General features: G+C 45.6%; 1 protein-coding gene across 4 annotated transcripts in view; it reads right to left on the reverse strand.

Annotated features, from left to right (window-relative positions):
- The window catches only part of PRKN (parkin RBR E3 ubiquitin protein ligase), a 1,086,879-nt gene that overhangs the window by 462,856 nt on the left and 603,962 nt on the right, over positions 1-20,061 (reverse strand). The window lies entirely within an intron of this gene.

Consider the following 20,061-nt stretch of genomic DNA (forward strand, 5'->3'; position numbering starts at 1 on the left):
TCATTGATAATAAAGAGAATATGTCTCTGTCTCTGTCTCTGTCTCTCTCTCTTTCACACACACACACACACACACACAGCAGGAGTGTTAAATCACAAAACCCAGGAGCTTTCCTGCTTCCTGCTTCAATGTCGCCAGCCTGAACCTCTGGTCCTGCTGAGAATGCCTCTGGCTACAGAGAAGAAACACTGCACTCAAAAGCCCCTTGGGCTCAGTTTACTTTTCCAAGTTAGCTTTAAAGCGGCTGAGACACAGGACTGCAAGGTCTTTGCTAATATATCCAATCTGACCTTTTGGGGAAAAAATTTTTAACTTTAAAAAATGGTGTTCAACTTAAGGGTTAGAAGATAGTAAAGAGACAGACTGATAATGTTTCTACTATCTAAACCTATTTAATCCCATACTATGAATTTATAACTGGGGTTTGAAAGACATTTATGAATTCAAAATCATTTAAGAGGACATTATAGATTTTACACTCCTGCTAACATTTGATGCTGACATTGCTAAATTTAATTTTAAACGGATATATCAAAATATAGCTATCCTATTTGAACACAATTAGGTAAACATGTTTCTCTTAGAGTCATGATCAAACATATCAAATTACTTTTTATGCAAATATTTAAATTAAAATACTAAAAGGTGTATTTTTGTTTGTGTGACTTTATTTTGTCTAATGTGTATTTCTCTCATTTCCTTTCCCACCACTTAGTCCTGTTCCATAACACCCAGTAGTTGATCAATAAATATTTGTTGATTAAACAGAAAGTACTACTGACAATTACTGTGACTTTAAAAAATAACTGAATGGACAATAACCTCTCATGATGAATTGATGTTTTTCCCACATGCTTCTCAAGCAATACTAGTCTGATAACAACACCAACCAGATAATACTCTTCCTCCATTTACCTGCCCCTAGTCTCCCATCCCACTTGGAAAACAAAGTTCCACCTTCTCCCCATGGTCCACAGCCCTACATGATCTGGGCAGCCTGGCCTCGGCCCCTGGCTGCACCCATCCTTGATGCCCCGTCTCTCCCACCTCGGTGCCTCCCTGGGCACACACACCACCACACACACACATACGTCACCTCAGCCCTCCCCTTGGCCGAGCACCCCACCTTCTGGACCTCACGCGCCTTGCGCTCTCTCGCCACTTAGCACTCCGGTCAGGTCAGGGTCCTTGGGACTCCAGCTGAAGCGGCCTCCCTGCCAGGCCCTATTCTCCCGTGCTGCTCTGACCCCATAGGATGTCCATCCCAGCACCAGCCTCCACCGACACTGGCTTCATTCATAACTATTTCCCTATTCATATTTTTATTTCTCCTGCATTGTTCTCCCTGTGCCCCTACCCTGGGCATATGCACGGTCCACAGTGAGGACAGCGACCTTCTCTTTATCATCACTGCTTTTACAACTTAGGACAGTGCCAGGAATATATATGCATAAATATATTCTGTGATATATATTATATATATTTGGTTTATTCATTAAAAACATACATGCTCAATATGGGTTATGTATCTATGATTTAATATAATAGTTGAATGAATAAATAAGTGAATGGGAAATGTATTATTTATCAGCCACCATCCAAAGACTGGTAGAAAAGGAGCATTTTTTTTTAAAAGATCTAAACTTTGGGGCCTCCCTGGTGGCTCAGGCGGTTGAGCGCAGTGCTGTGAAGCTGTCCACAGCCTCTGCAGTGCCGGTTCGATCCCCATCGGCCTCAGAGCAACCCACATGGTGAGCAGACCTCTCCTGTTTTGCCCACTGCTCCCCTCAGCAGTGTATTTCGCAGTCTGCCTGTTCTGTTCCCCACTCTGTCTCTGGTGAATCCTCTCACCCTCCCACGCATCTGGCCTGTACCCCAGCTCTTGTATAAATAAAATAAATCTTTTAAAAAAATCTAAACTTTGATGAAAAACCTTGGCTGCTATTAGTCATTTCTGTGTTCAATGAAGGGCTGTGCCTTTTAAAAATATCATTGGTCTCAGAATAAAGTACATGGGGAAATGGTGGGAAGGGAACAGCATCTTATGACACAGCAAAGAGATGCTGTGTATTCTTTTAATACTACTACTACTAATAATATCCACAAGCATTATAGCACACATTCTAGGCAGGTTATCAAAAACTACAGGGGAAAAAAAAAAAAAAACCTTGCCATCCTAAAGGAAGACTGGATGGCATGTCATGTGTTGTTTAGGCTAGGGACAGAGGGTGTTTTGAGAATATAATTTCCAGAAATGAAAACAGATAATGAAAATCAAGCTTAATAGACAAGAGTTTTTCATTCTCCAAGTCTGAACTTTATAGCTACCACTTAAATTGTTGATGGCAGAATCATCAATTAAGTTTTATAGCAGAGCTGAGTAAGAAATCAATCAACAAAATATTAGTAATCCATCTGCTCACCACAACAAATTCTGGCACGCGACATTAGTACCTTGATATTGGGAGGAAAATAGTTGGGGAAATAGTTTAGCATCTCCCAGAGGCATGCAGAACGGTTTCAAATCAATTTGAATTTATAGCAATCCTGAGCTATCTATAATAACCTCATTCCACAAACACTAAATTTTGAATACCTTTAAAAAAACATAATATGCAGTCAAAGGCACCTGGTGCTCTCGTTACATACCACCCTCATCTAGCTGAACGAAAGGCTTTTGTAGACAACCCAAGTCTGAAAATTTATAGCTCTGGATGTATTTTCAGGTGTCACCAGGGGAAGTATTTATAAGACACCTAACACTTAAGCAAGATAGTGAAAAAATTACAAAGTGAGGTACAGCTGAGTTGACTAAAAAGCAAAAAATTGAGCTTCTTTTGACAATGTTGAGGGAAGGAGGAAAGGATGATAAACTACAGAGTTGAGCTTGAAAACCCTTGTAAATTCTCGGAGATGAGAGGTAGCAGCTCACAGACAAGGCTAGATGGCAAGTGAGTGTCAGAAAGCCCCGCAGGGATGGTGCCCAGCGGACGTGCGCACTTGGGGGCGCCCGCATCCTGCAAATCTGATGCCCTCCCCACCCTGGGCACCTGCTCTCTCTCCTAGGGGGTGAAGTGCGTGAACTAGGTGGGGCCTCACGTTGGTTTGGCCACTGGAAGCTCCCAAATAAAATGGAGAAATGGTCAGAGGCGTTTACTTGCATGGTCGGGGGTCCCAAGGAATATAGCAGCGGTGGGGACGCATCAGCACAGCCATGGGCTGCTATTTAGTGCTGATTCTACATCATCGTTTACCAGCAGATGGGAGATGCAGCGGGAACGTGAATCTGGTCTTGGAGTGGACAAGGTCTGGGGACAGACATTCGCGGAGAGAAGCTGGACATGCTGAGACCGTGTGAGCCACAACCGGCCACTTTCCTAGTCTTCTTGGATTGAAAATAAAATTCTGCATGGAACGCTTGTCAATTTAGAGTAAAAGGAAATAGACGATAGAATAGAGAAATAAATCCAAAGAACAAAGACACCACGGCCCTGGGAGTGAAGATGTTGGCTTTATAATGGGAATGTTATTTACTCAGGCGTGGCTGGCGATGCTCGCAGGGAGTTGGATCACAGAGATGCGGCTGCGGGGCTGCGGGAGAGGCGGTGCCATCTCTAGGAAGAAAGGCCTGTGGATCTCCTTAAAATAGTTCTGTAGGTTCAGGCACGAAATAAACTAAGAAGGATCATAAAGAGGCGAGGAGTGCGCTGCCTCAACACAGACCAAGAAGGCAAGTGGGAATTTCGAAATAAAAACTGGAAAAATGGAAATCAAAGCAACTCCCCCCTGCAGAACAGCATAAAGGAATGATCACATTTCAAAAGCAAGGGAAACACACTTCTTTCTAGAAATTTCAGCAAAGTGACAATAAAACCACTACCGTCAGCACCACTGTTCTTCAATCGTTTAAGGCAGCGGGAGCTGGGACGGGCCTGGCGCAGAGGCAAAGCTTGGTGATGGACCCCAGTGCAGGGGGCACTCATGCGCTTGTGCACCTCGGGGGCCCAAGTGCCGTCAAGGTCTCCCAGTTCAGAAGAGGGATTTATAAACCGTTTACAAATTTCGTTCCTGCATGCTGGAAGTTTCTTTTTTCGTTCAAGGTCAGGTAGTGTACTGAGTCTCCGTGGGGACCTGTGCCTCAGGATCTGGGGGTCTCCCCTGTGCTTCCTTATGTCCACTTCTAGGGGCCCCCACCCAGGTCCCTCCTGGTTGACCCTTCTAGCCTGGCTGGCTCCTGAGGGAGGGGCTGCCCACAGGCAGCAGCTCTTGGTGCAGAGACGTAAACCCAGCACGTTTTTCTAATGGGTCCCACTGCCAAAGCAGTAAGGAGAAAACACCAGTTTTGCCCCGCAGAGTCCACTGCAGGCCCTGGCTACAGGTGAGCGACTGTAGTGCAGCCATCCCACACCGGGTAGGTTCATCATTGGTTCGAGCAGCTGTGTTGGTAGTTTAGCTGTTTTCATGTTCTCCACTGTACTCCGCCGTGCTCCACACCACACCATGCCGCTCCACACCACACCATCCTCTGCCGCCCTGGCCTTATATGCCCTGGATCCTGGCTCAGGTGCACCCACCTACGCATGCCCACACCCTACTCCAGGTGTCCGCTATGAGGCATGCATTTCATCTCATGGTGGGAGGGCAGGAAAGCCTGATGCCTCCACTTACCCTACAGGGACTGTGGGGGGCTGACAGCGGCAGCCTTTATCCTGATTTTGATTGTGCTCTTTGTCTTCCAGACTTGCCTGGCCCCATCTGCCCCTTTCCTGTGGGGTACCTCTGCTACAGTTGGAAGATAACAAAGTCATGTTGCTATAGAAAATACACATGTGTTAAAACACACTATCTTGAGTAAACCTGCAGCATGAGTTCTAGATGAAATTTAGCCAGCAATCCTTTCAAAAAGGAGCAGGTGCCTGTCCACATTCATCAAGCGTTTCCCGTAGTGTAGCAAGGGGCACGGTTTCCCTGACTGTGAGGTCTGAAATGTTATGCTGATAAATCACAAAATCACCTCAGAGGAGAAAAGAAACTCACACAGGAAATGCATCGCTGGGTTGGACTCTTCCGGGGGACAGTCACCTTTTTTGACATTACAGGATTGTTTTTCTTTTTCTCAATTTCAGGACCGTGTATTTGGGCTGAAGACGATCATCAAAAACTCGAGAAATAAAGACGTAAGTATCAAACTAATGGCCCAGGAGAAGACACCACAGCAGCCCGGCGCTCAGGCAGAAGGGCGCCCAGCTCCACGCAGGCCGTGAGGGCCCCACCTTCAAGGTCCAGTTTCCGCTGCAGCCGGACCTTCAGCAGAGGCGGCGTCTGCAAGCCGGAGGCTGCGAGCAACACCCCTCTCCCCACCCTCATCCCCCATCACCTGTCACTGCTCACCTCCCTCCTCTGTGAAACTGAAGCCAATTGTGACACTTTTCATGAGATTCCAGTTAGAAGAATTGAGTTATTCAGCTATAAAGAACATCATGTAGCAAAGTCCTCGGAAGAGAAAAGAGCAAAGCAGAAAACGTCCAAATCCAGGGACCGAGAGTGAGCGCCCTGCATGGACGTGAGGGCCCGGGGGCAAGGCTGAGGTCAGAAATCAAATGCGAATGGCTCGTTCATGGAAAGTACCTACTCCCTACTCGCAGGGTAGAATATTCCATTCTTAGAGATGAAAATCAATTTGTTTGAAATTGACTGAAGTTCGTTTACACAAAACAGAACCTTTGTACAATAGAGCATAAAATGACAAGATAAGTATTCATTCTGAGCCTCTAAAATGGAAAAGAACAGCTCCCAACTGCCAAGCTGAAGGCCTCCATCTGGCATTTCAGTTTGCTGGTATTTTATGAAAGTCAGTTTTATGTTATAGGGCAATTCTCTACCAGAGGGATAAAAGGTGGGTCTACGCAAAGGTAACAAGTGCTTCGCCTCTCCCATTGCTACTCTGTAAGTTGCACAAGTCACCTGTAGGTCTCACACCTCAGTCGGCTTCAAATTGGTAACAGGCCCATCAGAGCTCAGCTGGTGCGGGTGACCAGACCATGTCCCCACTCCTTGCGCGCACGCAGTCAGGTCCCCGGGAGTCCTCGGGGCAGGAGCTGGCTCTGATGTGGGAGAAGAGGCCCTTCCTGTCCGAGCTCTGGTTCTGAGGGGCGTTCAGGGCAGAGAACGGCCGACGCCTCTGCTTGTCCCTTGTCAACCTCCTTCACCACCCCGCAGGGACAGAGAGGGCTAATCTGATGGCCAACATGTCATCCATTGGACCATGCCCATGGTAAGTTGCGTCAACGAGAAGGTTGTGTGAGTTACCCAGGGGCACGGGCCTCATGGCACAAGCCTGCTGGAGACTGAGCGATGAAAACCCCGAGGTCATCCTCTGCCCTTGGTGGGAACCAGAAGGTCCTCTTGGCCTGCCATCGTCCTGCGGCAGATGTTAAGAGGGAGACAGACCTGGAGCTCCAGGCACTGGCCTGGCCGACAATGTAAGTCACTTCACGTATCTTCCAGGCTCACCTCTGCCTATGGCTGCCCCAGGAATAAGCAGCAATGAGAGGGATGGACGAGTGTGTATTGGATATGCCAGCAGCCCCCCCAAACCCTCGCGTGCTCTCTTGTCACAGTCACAGACTCTACTTAATGCAGAAACATCCAGCTGCCTCAGCTCGCTGCCCCCCACAAGCCCACCCAGTCACCCCACTCAGGAGGGAGACAGAAGTGCCGGCTGCGGAGTCCTTTGTCCCTCTCTGATCTGGCACAGGCCCCCAGTCTGTCTTTTTCTGCCTAAACTTTCTGTTTTCCATGGAGGCCAGTGGAGAAAGTGTGGTCACTAGGACCTGATGGACAGGGTGCTCATCAGCCTGGGACGAAGGCGCACACACCCTAACCTTTTAAAATACATCTCATCATTTTAAGTTTTATGAAAAAGCAAGATGCCCTTGTAAATAGTTGCTCACACAACCTTCTTATGGAGATGAATTTTATGTGTCAGTTCGCCAACCTCTTGAGTCTATTCCTTGGATTCATCAAAACTGGTTTGAAATGCAGTTGTAGGAATTGCTGGTTACGCTGCATTAGACGGTTGCAGGTCTAGCCCTACTTCTCTTATCTGTAAATGAGGTGAAATGACATTTACCACATGGGGCTTCTGTTAGGAGTACGTGTGTTAATGTACAGAGAAGACATAGCATGCTACCTGATAGTAGTAAGTTCCCGATAAATCACCACTGTCATGTCAGGAATACTGTAGAAAAAAAATTGAATGTAAACACAGGAAATTACTACTTCATAAAACTGGGATATTAACAATTAACTATAAATATTAACAATTAACTATAAATATTTCAAAAATGTCTGAAAAAGTTTTGTTTTAACGATGGGAAGTAAGGATTCTCATTTAGAAACTTAGTTTTTTGGGCCTTCCTGGTGGCACAAGGGGTAATCAAGTGCTATCAAGCTATCACCAGACATTGCGGCCTGAGTTGGACCCCTGGCCAGGGAGCTGAACCACATGGCGCAGCAGACCTCTCCTGTCTCCCCGCGGCTCCCCTCAGCAGTGTGTTTCAGTGGATCTGCCTGTTCTGCTTACCCCTCTGTCTCTGGTGAGTCCTCTCACCCCCTGCACCTCTAGTCTATACCCCAGTTCTTATATGCATAAATAAATTTAAAAAAAAAAGTCACTTTTTCTCAGTAGAGGCCCAACAGCACTGGTTTTGGTATTTAATTGATTCAGATATTTTCTTTATCATGTTAAGAAATCCCTTTGAGAAAATCAAATCCATCATTTTTGGAAACTTTGCCTGTCACAGCAAGAGACTATATAGGCTTTCAAATTTCATATTTAACCTTTTCAGTCACTTAGCTTTTCTTTTTTTTTTTTTCATCCTATAAGACAAGTTGTGTGCATATCTTAAAATAAACTGACACCAGCCTGGGAAAAGAAGCCCCAGAGGAGAGTCTCTCAGTGAGTGCAGTCTGCTGGGGGGGCTGTTGCCTGGCAACCGCAAACAGACCCTGTGGCGAAAATCTGGAAGAGTCTGGAGAACAGAGGCTTCCATGACTTCCAGAAGGAGGCAGATCATTGAGTCTTGAGGCTCAAAAGCAAGCTGAAAACAAATGTACCAGAGCTAACAGTTTATTATTTGGAAAAATGGTTAGAAGGTTAACTTATAGTAGTATGAAGAAAGCCATTTTTGGATTATTTGAAGTGTTCAAAATATAAAATATTTTAAGAGAAAAACATTTTTTATTATTTTAGTCCTTTAGGGTAACACAGGCGAGAGCCCGTAATATTGACAGATGTCTCTTAGTGCCTGCTTAAAAATACATATAAATGATTTGCAATTAGTATGTAGAATTATAACACGTAAACTGATCATTTCAAGGTCAATTACAAGTTTGATCAACTTTTCATAATTTTCTCTACTATTCCTTATGTAGTTAGGTCATTCTTTTACCCCCAAGAACATGGAGGTGTCTTGACTATAGCTCTGCACCATTAATAAATCCAGAATGATTTTACATTTAGGGATTGTAAAGAGATTACTATGTAAAGTTTTTTTTGAATATTATATGAAACTCTAAGTTAAACATAAAATATAAAGCATCACATGAGGCATGACCCTGGCTTTATGCTACTATTTCCCCATAGCTTAGCCATGATGCACTCATTACATGATACTGCAGCAAACCTTGATTTCTGTGTTGCTACATTCAAATATCACAAATTCTTCTGCAGAGCAACATGTCTTTCCTCTTAGCCACTCTGTCATCAACCATACTTGAATTGTTTGCTGACCCACATAACACTTCAGGATGAGCTACAGAGATCTATTCTTTCTACTATCAGAATCACAATCATGGAGCTAAAATTATATATTAAATTTATAGAGAAAAAATAAACTTCACAGAGACCAACAAGTTTATCCATCACTTCAACGTTAAGCATGTTAACTGGAAATACAATCTCATGATAGAGAAATGTATTTGTTGATTACAGTGAGGATTCAAACCTGGAAGCAGCCAGGCAGACTGTGAGAGCCGTTCCAAGGCTCACCAGTTTGAATTTAGTTTACATAGGTAGGAAGAGCGGGCCACTGATAGGAAAATTGCAGTTAGTCTTGACAGGGAATTAAGAGTAGCTCTAATTGTGTAAAACAATGCAGATGCCATGTATGCACAGAAGACAGCAGGGCAGGCTCCAATCTCTTTCTTCCCCAATGATGCACAGCGATGCAACAGGTGGCACCCATGTTAGACCTTCTTTATCTCACTCCCCGGACACTAGTGTGAGTTGAAAGGCTGGTTTAGCCAGGTAGGTATGTTCCTGTATAGGCTACAGGGGGGAACCTGTTCTGCTTTAAATCTATGCAGATGGCTCTGTTCTCATGTCTGCTAGACAGGGAGGGAGGGGGCGGGGGCCCAACTGCCAGAACATTTTACAATATGTTCACAAGTGTGAAGGCTTAGTCTAGCTGTCTTCCTCATCGCCCTTCCTCTGGGCTCTGTGACTATGCACTCAGCGGTAAATAGAAAGTGCTCTAGCTGTCAATGTCATTAGCATCAGAGAACCATGGAGAGCCTGGGCTAAGGGGCTTATAGAGCGCTTCCATGGGCACCGAAGTGTTTCCAGCTCCAGCATGCCCGGGTGCATCCTCAAAGCATGAAGAGATGGATTGAACGGTGCAGTTCAAAACCAGTCTCCCAGTAGCCTGCTACCCACAGATCACTGAAACGACAGACTATGGCAACCCCCCCGGAACGCTACGGCTTATCGTGCTGATGTGTAATTAATCTGCTGAGCAGTGACAGGACATGGCAGCAGAGAGCTTCCAAACCTTTTAATATCTGGCAAGCCAGCGCACGCTTGGGGAGTCCTGGGCCCATGCTTTGTTAGCATAACAGCCTGCAACAAGGCTTTAATCTGTGATTCCACATATGCTAAATAACTGTGCTTATTAAAAATCACAAAGGGACTTTGCTCAGCTCTCATCCAATCTCAGCAGCCCCGTGTAAGTGGAGCGACCGTCGGGCCCTGCAAGCCAGTGGGCGAGGGTGTGGGGGTGCATGTTCCCCGGGATGGCCAAGGCTTGGTCACAACTCAGGTGACAGCACCCCTGCCAATCTGTGACTGCCATGCACCTTGGACTTGCACTTAGGAAGGCTGGGAGGCAGGTGGAGCCCGGAGAGGATTTGAGCACTAGAGGCAGAATGCTAAGTGACTAAGGAATTCCAAAGAAATGAACAGATACAAGCAAAGAAAAATACAAATGAAGTCTTATAGGAGCCACGTCAGCATCTCCCAGATACTCTTGTGTGGGTGACATCAAAGATATTTTCACACGGTGTCACAAAGTGGTTGCTAAAATTAAGATGCAGCTGGTGGCCCCAACAGACGTCTGGTGATATTACAATTTGAGAGTAGTTACTGATAGAACTTACAAAGAATTCCAACTTTCCCCCAAATCTAATTACCTGAGAAAAGTTTTCTAAAATTATAAAATTATCTTAAAATGTGAAACTGGTGAGTCTGACAATTTATTTTCTTCAAAACATATTACTTTTTATTGCCCTAATGTTGCATATGATGCCGGGGCCCAGGTTCACACCTCTGTAGACATGTGTTCCCACACCACACACCTCACCACAGGCCCCATAACCCTCCACCATGGGTCACTGAGTAAAACAATTTAGTTATGTGTCCCAATTAGGAACATGGAATCATTTTTCTCACATGTAGGCTCAATTAAGACTTCCTATACGCCTACATTTCAAATATTGGAAATGTCTTTGAATGCTCTATTAAAATGTATTCTGTAAATATATTGATTGATAAGAAATCAAACAATTAAACTATCATAATAAAGCTGCACTCAAGGGATTAAATATCAGATGTCTTTTCACAAAGTCTTTAGAATCTTTGTTTCAGTGTAAATTTGAGGTTGTCCAGTCCCCCAGTACAGCGGCCCCTTCAGAGGACTGGCAGCTCTTCCTTTCACATGCTGGGATGCCCTGCCTTTCCCATGGGCATTATTTAGGCTCAGGAACTTTCACGAGCATACAGTTTTACGGGTTCTAAATGCTATTGATCCTGGTGCAGTCCTTAATAAAGACACTTCCTTTTTTTAAGATTTATTTATTTATGCATACAAGAGCTGGGGTACAGCCAGAGATGTGGGAGGTGAGAGGACTCACCAGAGACAGAGTGGGGAACAGAACAGGCAGATCTACTGAAATACACTGCTGAGGGGAGCAGCAGGCGAGTCAGGAGAGGTCTGCTGTGCCATGTGGGTTGCTCCCTGGCCAGCCTGGGATTGAACTCGTGCTGCAGAGGCTGCAGATTGCTTCATAGTGAGGTGCTTAACCCCTTGCACCACCAGGGAGGTCCAAAAACACTTCTTTCTTAATAATGAATTTTCAATTCTTCAAAGTCCTGAAGTATTTGCAACAGCAGAGGAAACACAGTCCTATCATAAATAAGTAAACTGTGTGCTTCTCAAAAGATCAGTTCAGCAGCTCACTCATTTTTTTCCTCAGCACTTAGAGTCTTTTATTTCCAAACTGTAAAATATACTCATTGCACATGTTACTTTCATTCCACACATGCGTAGTATTCCTATAGTGTGTATGTACATTCATAGGTTAGATAGTCAATTGTTGAATATTCTTTACAAATAATTTCATAAGGCAAAACTGTCAAAACTGTAAAATGATCCTATTCTCCTTCCTGTGCAGGCAGGAAGTCACCTCCTCTTGGCTGGGGTCTCTGCCCTTTGTATTCTGTCCAGCCCACATGGGACACCAGAGAAGCAATCTGGCTTTCCTTGGGACTGGAGGAGCCCACGCCGTGTCTTCCAGGGAGGCACAATAACGCCCTCGTCACTGTTGTTGTAGGTCCAGGTAAATGTGTCACTTGAGCTCTGTGGAAACACTTCTGAAAAGATCTAGAATCCAGAATTTAATGGTCCTGGGCTCCAAGGAGACAGATGTGGCCTGTGGTTCAGCCACAGCAAGACTCTAGGCTTTAAGACACATTAACTGTCATCTCCCTTAACTTTTCTTAGATGGGCATTTTGGCTCTAAATTTCCTAAAACTATTTTAATCAAGATGCCCCGAAGCAGCTTTTGGTAAAGAAAGCGCAGCTTCACAAAGGCAGATCTTTTATCACTGCTTCTCTTCCCTTCCCGGCAGCCAGCCTTCTCCTCCAACATGTTTACCAAAGTCAGTGCCATAGCAATGGCTGAAAAATCGCCCTATTGAATGTCCCCCAACAACTACACTCTAGACACCTCAGAAGGTGCCAGATCACTGGAGAGCGAGTGAGCAATGCATGTTGACTTCAGGATTAAGCTGCCGAGAGCTTCCTCTTGGTGGAGAAGGTGGGAGGCACCGCAAACACTTACTGGGCGCGGCAAGTGTGGGGCCAGTGCTTTGTGGATTTCCTCGTTTAATCATTATAACACCCCGACAGACTAAACACCGTTCCTGCTCCTGCTTCCTAGATGTGGGAAGTGAAACAGAGGAACCATGGGGGCATCGCCATGGCCGTTGGAGGTGGGACGTGAGCGCCATCACCCCCACCCACTGCCAGTGCCCCCTCGCCTGGCCCATCCCCAGCAGCGGCCTTGAGGGGAGCTGGGATTGTTCCTCTCAGGTCAGTGCATTGGCTGCGTTTTAAACTCCCACATTTCATATGAATTCATTTTAAGATTCTCCTATTTTTAGGTAACAGGATCTGCATTTAACTATTGAATTAATTTTTGTTCTTCTATGTTTATAATCACAAAACCTCCTAAACTGATGCTCTGTGACACCCCCAGAAAAAGCCCACTTTTCAGGTCTCCCTGGTTACTTGTCTTGTCAGAAAATTGTTCTCATTCATTTTTAGTTACTTCCCGCTGGCATCACAAGCCTCTCTATATTCTTGTGTATAAAATGGTCCTCAGGCGTAAGCAGAATGAGGATCACCTTGCACTGTGCTGGCAACAAAAGGAAAAGAAATTTGGGCAATTTCTTCTGGAGTGAGTGTGCGTGGCTCCCTCTGTTAAGCCTTCCTGACCTCAGGTAAAATTAACTGCTCCCGATTTGGAGTGTCCAGGGTATCCTACATAACTCTATACATCACTACCCTCCTCAGTATTTTTACAAATCTATCTTTCTCCCAAGACAGTAACTACTTGCGAGAAAGAAAGGAAAAAGAACATGTTGTGTTTGCTTTTGTTTCCCCAGAATTAGGTACCATTGCTGATGTAGGCTAGATGCTGCCTACACTTCTCTAGGTTGACATACCTAACCCTGGTAATAAAAATAAATTCATGAAAATTTTATCAAACTTTATACAAAATTCTAGATCATGCAGAAAAATTTGTTTGAATAGCAATGAAAATATATGACAACCTTTTAGAGAATTTATGGTACCGGATATTACATATTTTACAATGTGTTTTATGTTGGAATAATGAAAACAATGTGGGTTTGGAGGAGGGATAACCAGATGAGTGAAGCAGGACAGTGTCTAGAGATAACGTCCCAAAGTTAATATAATATAAACCAGGATTTATTTCAAATCAGGGAGAAATGTGTTTATTCAATAAATGTTGCAGAAAAAGTAAATGTGTAGAATTTTTTGGGGGGAGGGTAAAAGTAATTAGATTCATACAAAACTCTTCACACTAAGATAAAATCTATATGCATCAAATATTTTAAGTAAAACCATAAAAGAATTAGAGATGATGTTTTACAAATAATTATCTTGAATGTCAAGAAGATTCTAAGAATAACGGCATCAAAGACATAATCCCATAAAGAAAACAATGCATTTAACCCATCAACATTTACAGTTTAAATAGTTCGAATTCACTATAGTAACTTTCAGGGCACAGGCATTAAAGAATCACTACCAAGCTCTCGCCAGCCACTGCGGCACAAGTTCTATCCCTGTCCAGGTCGCTGACTCACATGGCACAATAGACTTCTCCTACCTCGCCCGCTGCTCCCCTCAGCGGTGTGTTTCAGTAGATCCACCTGTTGTGCTCCCCACCCACTCTGGTGAATCCTCTCACTCCCTGCACCTCTGGCCTACACTCCAGTTCTTGAATGCATGAATAAATAAATCTTTAAAAAAAAAAAAAGACTTTCAAATTAAATTACTTCCTGATAAAAGTACCTACAACCTATATGATACTCAAAATATTATTACAAAAAAAGTTTAATCGTAAAGGAAATGGTCATAATCATGACGAATAAAGAATAAATTCCTCCTCAGGATCCTCGCTTTGGGAGCGGATCTTAACATGAGCTGCCATGTTTCCCCTCAATAATGGCCACAGTTTGAAGGCCTGGAAGTGCCGGGAGGCGAAGCCCTGGAGGAGCTGCCCTACTGTGTGGGGGCCAGTAGAACTTTCCAGAGGACCCCTAGGGGCTCTAGGGACTGGGTTCAGCAAGTGTGAAACACTTTAGCCACAGCGGCGCTTCTAAAATTATACTCGAAAAATGTGACCACACGAGTTGGCAGGCACACAGGGTGATCACAGGAGGGCTGCTTTTGTGGAGAGATGAGGAGCAGCTACAATGCTCATGTGCAGAGCGGAAGCAGGAGGAGCGGCCCCTGTCACACAATGACCAGGGGCCCCTCACTGATGAGGAGAGACTTAGGAAGCAAAAGTTTGTGTTACAAACTAACACGCAGGACACGATTCCATCAGAGCTGTGTGTGTCCACGTGAGTGCCAGGCACAGGTCTTGAGAACAGTCTAGAGGAATGTGCCCGCTGCGGAGGGTGGTTTTCTCCAGGAGTTTGTTTAAACAGGAATTTTACAAACATTTTCTTTATGCGAAATTACACTGGCTAATTTTTTTTTCAGTCAACATTACATTCTTCCAATCAGAAGACGCAATGTTTATTATGGAAATAACAAAATCGATGAAAATGACGCATTCTATGTTTCTGTTGAACTTCTGGCATGACATTTAAAAATACGAGGTATTCAGGCAATCATCATGCCAGCACATGGTCCTGAGAGAAATAAAAATCAACAATAACACCTTTTCGAAGTCATTATGCTTATGCTCATAATGTTTCCTCCAGATCGGCTGGTAAAGAATTTTCTCTATGTCGCCATCATGTATTCTATAAAATGCAAATTGAATACATTTTTTATTTAAGGGAACTACAGATGTTACAGTTTGCTGCAGAGTTATTGTCAGAGCAGCTTTATCATGTGGATACTTTGGGTTATTTGTAGAAACGGCGATCAACTGCATGGGTATCATGGTGAACTCACTGCCATGCAGGACGCATAGCTTGTTCATTTTGGTGGAGGCCACGAGAGTTGGGGGCTGTCAAAGAAGGGCCTGCCAGGGAGATAAAAGGGAGGGGGGGGTGAGGAAGGAGAAAGGCACAGCTGAGCAGGGAGGCATGAACATCAGGGGCTGTATAATCACAGAGGCTGTTCCCAGCTATAAATCAGTGAACTAACATCATGGTTCAAAAATAAAATCCTGTGTGTGCAGAGCAGCCTGTGAGTTAGTCGCTTCAAGAACTGAGCTGCTAGGATTTCATGCCTGAACCTACGAATGTTTGTGTCGGACCCAGAGCAATCTTGCCAGTTGGAGGCCTTTCTCTTTGATAGGTCTGAAGCCTCAAAGCCACATTTGATGGAGAAAGTAATGGAGTGTTATTGTCCTTGGTTCTCTAAGTCAGGTTACTCAGGTAACCTTACTGACTTCTGCCCAACCCCACACAGTCTCTTTTCCTAAATAGAGAGGCTTCTAGAGCTTGGTGCTAACCGTCACCAAGAGCTTGGATGGTTGCTTGGTTTTGGTTTGGGGGGTGGGGTTGGTTTGGTCTCCGAGGACCACCTGTGCTATTGGTGATAGAATATTTAGAAGGTACTTCAGCTGGAAAGACCAGATGGAATCTCAGACTAATCATATTCTCTGTCCTATGTTGCTCTATGATTTCTAAAGAACCATACTTTCAACCGTGCATGACGACGGGCATTAGCTGATGATAAATCTGACCTTGTAGTAACTGTGACTTTGCAGTGCCCCAGCTGACCCTCTGCTCCAGGCAGTCTTTCTGCAGTGTGTGTCCTCCTGGGGCCTAACCATCACAGGGTCCTCTAGTCCCCTAACTAGTCCCCTCTAGTGCCCGACTCGATGGTGGTGCGCCTTGGTAACAGTCCTGCTGACTCAGCTTATCCCCTAACAGTAAATAAACCCAAAGAAACGCCTCAAGCTCAATGCCAGTGAAAGCTACTCGTGTCCTTACTGGCGTGTGTCTGTTCCTCTCGAGCCCGCGTTGCCCTGCTCTCCTCCCAGCCATCTGAGGTGTCCTCTCGTCACTAAAGCATGTGGCTGAACCAACATAGTTAGCAGTGAACACATTTAAAACATTGTTCAACCAGGAAAGTGTCCAAGTTTAAGTGCATGCCTTAAAATAAGCAATGCTATTCACTATCTAGCACTTCACTGGAACGGATTCTCTAAAGGGTCGTCACATAGTGGACCTCATGCTAAGCGATGCGAGATTTTGTTGCTTAACATAACAGCTAATGACATAATTATTGTGAAGATTGGTGTGTTTTTAATGAAAGAGTAGATGCACATGGAGAAATGAGGATAAGAAATTAACAAATTTGATAACTCCATGGACAAATGGCAATTCTGGGCTCCAGGAACATATAGGCATCTCAGAATAAAGCAGGGAAACCCTCAGATACTGCCAGGCATGGGACCCTCACAGAGTAGCTTTCATCTTTGAAACTCAAAGTTTTATTAAGTCCTGAAGCCCTGCAAATGCTCAGTGAAATTTTAAGAATGATGCACAATCTTTGATTCACAAATGCAGAACTGGAAATGAACAGAAGTTAATTAACATGCATGGAGGAACAGAAGGCGTTTCAGACAGAGTCCCTAAATCTCAGTCGGCACGCCTCAAACTGCTCTGCCTATAGCTGCAGTCGGCTCAATTACCCTTCAGAAGCCACGCGTCCTCGCGTCATCTCAGTGCACACCTCATGGAGTCACCCTTTCTCCAACCCTTCCAATATTTTCAGAATTTAGTGGCAAAAGAGTCGGGGGCCCGGGGTTCCAGCAAGGCTGGCGGGAAGGACATGGCAGGAAGAGAAGAGGGAGGCGCATCTTCAGGCGGGGTCAGCCCTTCGTGGCAGGCCCAGATAACAGAGTCGCCAATAAAGCTGGGATTTCAATCAGCCGCTAAGCAGACTCCCACCGAGGCACAAACTGGGGAAACGTGAACAGAGAAGACAGATGACAACCATATGGCTGCTCTTAACGACCCAATAAATACTAGAAAAGCGTGGCGCTGCTAATCACTTCTAAACTAAAATCTCATTTGGATGTGGTGTTTCCAGCTTCAAGGAAGACAAAATGTCAATTCTCATTTACCTTTATTCACACATTGCTGGGGAACCAAGGGCAATAAGCAGAATCGCACCAAAATAGTCATGTCTTTGCTCCCTTCCAGGCTTCCTCTGTCTTTGTTCCTACCCAGCCCCGGTGCCAGCCGGCCCCACGGCCACTGCGGCCTTCACCACCCGGGCCTCGGCCTGGTGAGAGGCCTCTCTTCCTGGCCGGGCCCTCTCTGGCCAGCCCACACACAGAGGGGTGACAGGTGCTGACGGGAGCCTGCCCTGCTCCTGCTTCTCAGTCACCAGCTCCCGACCCTCCCGGGGCGCCCTCCTGCAGCCGCACGCTGGCACGTCCCCCTGCTTGCGCCCCCCACACCCCGGCGCAGGGTCCTCAGAACATCCTGCCCCGTCTCTGTCGTCTCTCCAGCAAGCCCAAGGTCACCGGATGGTCCCTCTGCACACGCAGAGCAGCGGACGCTGCCCGGGCGCTGGGAGCGCGGGCAGGTGGAGGCCACGCGCCACGGGCCCTGCGGGTCCTGCTCCCGCATCCACTCGCAACGCGGTCATCGCCCCAGAGCCCTCACCAGGGCCACCTCCACAAAGCCTTCTTGTAGCACCCTGGGGTGGGAACTTCTTTCTCCCAACCCCACCGAGCACTTCTCGGGCTGTCTCGGGGCCTTCGGGCTGGGCATTTTGTCCTCTCTGTGCCTTCTCCTCCCGCCGGGCCCTCCCAGGACCTTCATGCTCCCCGTGCGGCCTCGGGTCATGGGAGGGGCCGTCACCTGCCTCCCTATATGAAATTTTCCCAAACTGTGAGCGGCAAGGAAAGATTCACCTGCTACGGGTCCCCCTTGGCTGCAGAGGCCGGATGCATCACCTGTGTGACGCCTGCTGCCCCGACCAGCCCTCGCGGTCAGTCCTTGCTTTCTGCAGTGACTAACGCAGCCAATAGTCATCGATTATGAATGTGAGATCTATGTCCTGCAGACACGTTTTATGTATTTTCCTTTCCAATCTTTAAAGGTTTTCACTTTATTTCCTGCAAACACTCCTGCCAGAGGGTCAGCAGAGCCCGCTGTCCGGCTCTCTGAGCGCTGAGGAGAGTGGTTCCTCCTCACTTCTGGAAATTCAGATTTGAGGATCCCAAAGTCATTTTCTCTTCCAAGACATTAGTGGAAGCCAGTGTTTTGACACTCGTGGGTCAACAGCCTATGAAATTCTTGGTTTTGCTTTTATCCTCCATATGCTCACATTGTCCTTTCAAAGCTCAATTTTTTTTTTTCATGTTCTTGACATGGGTGTTAACCGCGCTCCACGTAGTTTATGAGGGAGAAAAATGAGCAATTACTTGCTGCTGACTTAGGAATTTACAAATGTATAAAACAACCACACTTGAAAGCGATCCTGTGAGCTATTTGTTTCGTTTTGTTTTGGAAGTCTAAAAGTAACGCTCGGATTTGGTAACCAGCTTTAAGTAGTTTTTGCAGCACACATCTTAAAAGCTAAATTTTGTCGTGACCCTTGATAGCTTCTTGAGAGCGAGCTTGACCTGAATAAGAGATGATGGGCCTTAATGACCGCTGTCGCCGTGATGAAGTGCGCGTCCCCAAGAGCCATCCATCACCTGCTTGGAGGATCAAGAGGGCTATTTCCCAGCCGAGAAGCAGGCCTCATTCTCTTGGCCCATTACTCTCGCATCTCCTCTCTATCCTCCTCACTCCATTAGCCTCCCGGGTATCTGCAGGGAGACTCACAGACTGACCTCCAGCCCTGACCGCTCCATCTACCCATCCTGGTTGAAACTTTCTGTGCTGCTTACAGCTGTATTTATCTGTTTTTGCACCAATTCTCAGAATTTCATTTGTAAATCTATTTAAATGATCTTTTCTATCCACTGCTATCTGTTCTGGTAGATTACAATATCTTCTCCCCTAATCTAAGACCCCGTGGTCTAGAAGAACTCCCTTTTCTGATTCCTGATAGAGCCTTGTTCCTTGCTTGCCTGCAGCCCTTGTCTAAAGCCAAAGCATGACGTTCACTGCCACCCCCACACTCCTAGCGGGTCTTAAGCTCATTCCACGAAAAGATGGAAAATGAAGAAGTCTCTTGGGGAGGCTTCTGGGGATAACCAACAGGCTCAGAATTGCTTGTGTCTTGGTGTGGTGTTGTGCGTGTTTTTCTTCCACTGTATAAAAAAGGCAAATTACAGCACAGAGAATTATAGATCATCAAGTGAAAAAAAAAAAAGAAACAACTTATAATGTTCAGAGACCTGGAGTTTCCTTGGAATTGAGAAGGCAAGAACTATTTCTGATATTCAAAATATGTAGTATGGAAACTGCTCATTGGCTTGAAAAGTGGAATCATAAATGAAGCCGAGGTCAAGCTGGCGGGTCTGCGGTGGGGATTCTGGTTGTCCTGTGTGTGTAGGTTTCCTGCCACAAGCACTGGGCTCTGGGCTCTGGGCTCCTCACCTAGGAGGCTGATATTTCCATGTAATAGTGCACAGGAATCTTTAGCAACACCACGAAGAACATGCCTGTTGACTTAATTTTCTACTAGGTTATAAAAAAGCTGGAAAGTTGACTTGGATTGAGTCCAGGCTTCAGAGCCTCACAAAGACACACCTAATTTCTATAAAACTCTCAATCCCTTTAACACTTAAAAATTCACACCATTGTTTTCACTGTAG

Source organism: Talpa occidentalis, unplaced genomic scaffold (assembly GCF_014898055.3).
Source record: "Talpa occidentalis isolate TD23 unplaced genomic scaffold, MPIMG_talOcc4v2.1 talOcc4.2, whole genome shotgun sequence".
In the NCBI taxonomy this organism is placed as follows: Eukaryota; Metazoa; Chordata; class Mammalia; order Eulipotyphla; family Talpidae; genus Talpa; species Talpa occidentalis.